A 6,410-nucleotide genomic window follows, 5' to 3' on the forward strand; every position below is an offset into this window, starting at 1 on the left:
GCGCCATAGTGTTAGTACATACACTAAAGATTCGCATGTTGTCAATTTTATCTTTTTTTTTATGACAGGTTGCTAAATTTGGCATTTTGAAATATATTGCGCCGATTTATTTTTTACCTATATTGAGGGTGCATATATATTCTCAGGATCATTTTTTCTTTAATAATTTTTCACGAACGGCAGAATGTTGAACTTGGTGTATTTGAGTAAAATTTGGCATACAGTTTGCAAGGTTTGTACGACTAACTACGCACACAACCGGCCAAACGTTTACATCATACAGAGTATCCTATATTTAGATTGTGTATTGTATCAGGATGTTGATTTTTCTTTTTAATTTTCACAACTAACAGAATGTTTAACCTTTCTTGACTGCTGCACCAAATGTGTTTTTTAGGCACAACAATTCAAATTGCACTGTATCGTCCTGTAAATGCATGAAATATTTGCCACCGGACGTTGAGCAACCATCAATCAATCAATTCAAATTGTTCCTCAATATCACTGTTTACCAAATTACGTTATTCTGTAATGTCACACGTGTTCTGTCAAATTCTAAGCGTATCGGTCAACTTTGAAGCAATGTATATAAAAACAAGGATGATGACATATGTGTTTCTATATATATAAAAAAAAATAAGAGGATGTGGTATGATTGCCAATGATACAACTCTCCACAAGAGACCAAATGACACTGACATTTACATCTATAGGTCACTGTACTGCCTTCAACAATGAGCAAAGCCCATACCGCATAATCAGCTATAAAAGGCCCCGAAATGACATATGTAAAACAATTCAAACGAGAAAACTAACGACCTAATTTATGTACAAAATAATGAACGAAAAACAAATATGTTACATAGCAACAAACTGAATTACAGGCTATTTGACTCGGACAGGAACTTACAGAATGTGGCGAGGTTAAACTCGTTTAACCCTCCCCCTAACCTGGGACATAAACTGGACCCCTGTTGTTTTCACTTATCGCTACACTAATGGTGCGAAGCTTAAGATGGAATGGCGGACCAGTTTAACCTGGAACAGTGGTGTAACAGTACAGCATAAGAATAAACTGTAGAAATCAGTTAAAAAAGGCTTAACTCATCAGATGGATACAAAGAAAATACATATAACAAAAACAGAGTGGACGTGGAAGGGTACTTATACATCCCAACAACCAAAAGACTTTAAGTACAGATCGTAGAGTACGTAGTTACTGACAGCTAGTTGAAAGCTAATAGCAACTTATACAAAATGCATGCATCTTAAATGCATGGATTCAGTATACAATCCAGGATATTATGTTAGTTTTTAGTCTTTCTCCGAATACAAGAACAAAGCCATCTATTGAAAAATTTAAAAAAAAAGTTAAAACAAGGCATTTTCCCTATGTAAATTTTTCGTCAAAATTGACGTTTTCTAATCAAATTTACGAAAAAACAAAAATGGTGAACTCCATTTTTTTATTACATATTCCGATGTAACTCGATTCAAAGTACAAGTGTGACAAAAATTTTAGAAATCGGTAGATATGCCATTCGGTATCTTGTTATCTTGATATATAAGTACACAGTTTTGGATTATGAAGAAAAATTGCCCACTTGCAGGGGAACACGAAACTGCATTGAAAATGAAAAAAAATCTGGAGCAAAATTAAACATACAAACCTAGGTTAGAAAAAGACACTACTTTTAAAAAAGAAATAAAAAAAATTAACATTAAGAGATAAAATCATAATAATTTAGTGCAAATAAAAAAAGACATAGATAACTAGAAAGACATCTTCTATGAGGGTGTGGATGGAGTTTGCAGAATAGAGAATTATGGGCTAAAAAAATAAAGAATAGAAAAGAAAAGGATAGGCCAAAATTTAAGAACAGAGAAAAGTGGGCTTCTAGAATATAAAGAATAGAGAATAATGGGCAAAATTTATATAGAATAGAGAAAAAATGGCGTAAATAACGTTTAGAATTGAAGAACACCCACCTCCCTCCTTTTCCAGACCCTCTTTTATCCTATGCATGTTAAAAGAAAGAAGCGACGTAATTCATACATGTAGGAACAAATAGATTTGAAATATATTATTTTCTCTCATAAATTCTTTTGTATAGTTGGAAACATTGTCAACAAGTTATACTTATTATTAAAAATGAAATTGATATCTATTCGTTATGTCATGAATAACAGAGTTAAGTACTAGTGCATTTTAAGAATAAGGGACAAAAAATAACGGACAGGAAATCACATGACAAAAAAGTCACGATTTACAATAAAAGTTACGTACATATTAAGTTTGATTATCATTATTTACAATGAACAAGATTTATATTTGGGTAGTTCATTTTATGACTTTCATTTAACATAGTTCTAGTCTTACTAGGTTATTTTTTACTTTTGTGGACCATTTCGTTCATGGTATTCATCCGCTGGCGTCTTGGGTAGCATTTTTTATTTCTGTACTTTTGTCTTTGTGTTGTAAACGTTCACACTTAATTTTTTGTGTAAATGGTTAATGAAACTTGGTTGATAAAAACGAAGCACTCAGTCTGTCATAAATTAGTTTTGGCACAATCTTAGTGCTAAAGATTAATCTCATCTGCTAAGAGTGTATCTAGTAGCAAATTTAGAAGGATTGACAACCTTTTAACTCATGTTGCGCTTGCAACCCTTAGAGTACTCTTTACCCTTCTCGGAACGATCGGTTAATTTTTATTTGATCTACTTGAATCGTCTTTGAATTCTCATAGCATATGATATGTGTCAACATTCTTTTTTTACTGAAAACTTTACAGAAAATTGTAAGAGTGGTCAGGGCACCCCAATCTTTATCTTAGTTAATGAAAATAGCAACTGCAGTTTTTTCCAGCACATAACTGTTGTCTTAACAAACAAGACCCTAAGTTCACCAAACTTAACAAGTAGATGCATCACAGGAAAGCAGTATTTCACATACCCCTACCCCCCCCCCCCAAAAAAAAAAACACAAAAAAATACAATAAAAAAAATCACTGTTGGCTAGTACCTGGACTATGACCTGCGACCCCCAATACTAGTTAATACGGGTGCAGTACTAGTCCATAACTTATGTGCATTGATTAGTAGATACAATCATGAAATGAGTATGTGTCTCTTGCCAAAAGCAATTCACTTTAACATTTCTTTTTACATTTGAGCCACCTGTGATTTTTTATTTATGAAGCATTTTTTACAATGACTATTAATTTATGAACTAACCTCACATTTTGAATAGTCATTTGAATATATAGGCATTTGCATTGACAGATTCTTGCAGATTTGCAGCTTGCATAATTAACTAATTACAAATTAATTAAATTATTAAGGTCACGTTTGGTACCCAAAGAACTAAAACTTCAATAGATAAACCTTTAAATTGAAGTTCAACCTGCATAGGTATTACAACATCGTGAACGGAGGAGTTGTATGTAAAATAAAAGATGTCGTATGATAGATAGCCAATGGGACGAATACTTTTATCTGACAGGGACCAAAGGAATTGATATTAACAGCTTCAACGATAAGCATCATGCGAGTTAAAGATTGTAAAATCAGAAATGTGCCTAGATATATATATATAGACACAGGGGCTTGTCACCTTTTTTGTTTTATTTTTTTATTGGAAAATATTCTTTAATATTTCAACATATTTAGAGTTATAAACACTTATCAATGCGATTTAACAATAACGGTAGTTTATTTATGTTGCCCCTCTTTCCTTATTTTCCGCCTGTGTGGAAAGCAAGTACAATGATACATGTTTTAGACTCGGCTGTTAAAGGACAAATGATACATGTAGTTATTCTAAGACTTTGCGAAAATATGTATAAGAAAGAAGTGCAAGATATTCTATTATTCAAACACGAATCATATACATTTCCGCTAAAACTATAAGTCTAGACTTCGTCTTGTTGTACAGGGTACAATTGTCTTATATTTTTTAAAGATAGGTTTTCCATGATACGAGACCCTATCAACATTAGTGTAATATGTATTTGTCGTTTACAAATCTTCTTGAATTATGTTAAAACAAATTTACTTCGTCACATCAATTTTGTGACTAATATAACCTTCAATCTTGTTTCAATGTTATTTCAATTGAAATGTGTGCAAAGTATTATATGTTAAATGCAATTATTGCAAAAAAAACCCAACTTATTTGGTCATGATCGAAAAAAAACGATTCCTGTCAAAGTACATATGAAAGCTGTAAAATTTTAGGATAAAATAGGCGGTAAATGAGATATCGAATGACTGATAGTTCGATAACTTATTTTAGTTTTGCGTATTTAAAAAACAACGCAATCAAATGACAACGGGAGCATTGTTTTAAGACAATTTATAAAGCATAAAGAAATGATAATTATGTGTGCCTTATTATATTGATGGATATTGATACTAGTGGTGGTCTTCTATTGATCTTTTCGGACCAGATCTTTCTGTAAAAGGTGATAATTGTCACACTTAACTGCTGATAAACCCCGTTGATCGGAGGAAGGGCGACATCGACATCTCGTCGATGGAATTATATTAACTGTCGATTTTGTTTGATTTCATTGGTAAATTATGTGTCATTTATGACACGTGACTCACTGGTTCTTTGTTTGTAATTTTTAACTTTCTTTCTCACAAACAAGAAAGTTTTTGCAGAGGACGCTTCATGAAGCACACGGAGTTCAACATCTCGTGACTGGACTTAACGGATAAGGAAAACAAATATTACAAATATTCGTTAATAGATTTAACTAGCCGATTCTTTAAAAAAAAAACATTCTCTCAAGATGTGTTTTATGTCAAATATTATGTTACATATGCCCAATATATTTACACATGTCATTGATATTATCATTTGACCACATTTCTTAATTAAACAAATTGTCTTCAAATCTATGTACATATGAAAGCTGTAGGGATATGTTCAAAGGCTTTTGATATGTTCTGATTTGACATACATTTCAACCGACTATAAACCATCAAGTTAATAAAATCCTATATGATTATCAAATAATAAGTCTAGTTAATAAAAACCAGGGAAAAAAATGAAACAAACATTTGACATTAACATCAGTAAAGGATATCACAATACTGAAAACTATTATTGCATGTAGTGTAACTGGTATTTGAAAAACATATCAAATTCTGAAATCATCGTCCGAGTATTTAAAGTCATATGACACTTCAAATTTTAAAAAACAAAGTTGAATTTGTTTAGTGTACATGAATGACTATGTTTTTCAATAAAACAAGTATATGTGAACTTATATGTAAAAAATAATCCTTTATCTTAATAATATAAAAATCTTCAGAAATGTGCTGCTATTGAATTATTGTATTCCCGAAATATAATTTGCGGATATTTTTGCGTATGCAGTAACCTCAACTTCGAAACTTCTCGTTAGAACTTCGGTTACCACACAGCGCGCAAGTGCGTGGGATAAACCGTGCTTAAATAATGTAAAATAAAACATGCATTGTAGAGTAAATAGTGATAATTGATTCTTAAAGAACAAATTGAATACACCAAATTATCAAACAACTGTTGTGGAAAAGTTTAATTCACACAAATGGGAACGCATGGAATATATGTATATTTAAAAAAATTAACATTGCTCTATTAATTTACATTTTGTTCACGTGGTCCATGATTCTGTTTTGATTGTTTATCAATGTCACTATTCGGTAAACTTACGCAATAAACTCGAAAGTTAATGATTTAAAAATCGTGCATAGGATTGCGTTTTGTATATATGCATGCATTGGTTCCTTAATTTCCTATACATTATAATTACAAAAAACTCGTTTCATATGACTTAAAGTGTTTGTCAATGTTTCGTCTGTTGATCGGTTTGTTCTGTATCAGTTTAAATTCGAACTACATCATTAATCACACCTTTTTTTCTGCTTGTTTTCATTTAGCACAATCTTGATCAATATGCCTCATAATTGATAATCAAAACAGAAGCATTTCCGTATTTTCTGTAGTACTTTATTGTTTGAAACTCATTTATTGACAGGCGAGTGAAAAATGAGTACTTTACTTTCACATATTTTTTTTGTCAAAGCAAACATATAAGACACAAGTTTAACACTCACTAGGTTTTCTATACAAAATAATCATTACATTAGACAATATATGACGTAGAACACTTAACACAGAAATATGTATTTGAAAAAAAATGAAGAAAAAAAATGTCACAACATAGCACATAACCTATTGTTATTCAATATAATAATAGTATAATTATACTTTAGTCATGCATTTTGTACATACAAAACATAGTAATTTGGTTTTGTTAAATGTTTAATTAAAGTGATCAGCGAACCAACCAATAACTAAATAACTATTTATTTTAATCTGATGTACATGCTTAACCGTAAACAAAACAACTGAA

Source organism: Mytilus californianus, unplaced genomic scaffold (genome assembly GCF_021869535.1).
Source record: "Mytilus californianus isolate M0D057914Y unplaced genomic scaffold, xbMytCali1.0.p SCAF_3, whole genome shotgun sequence".
Lineage (NCBI taxonomy): Eukaryota > Metazoa > Mollusca > Bivalvia > Mytilida > Mytilidae > Mytilus > Mytilus californianus.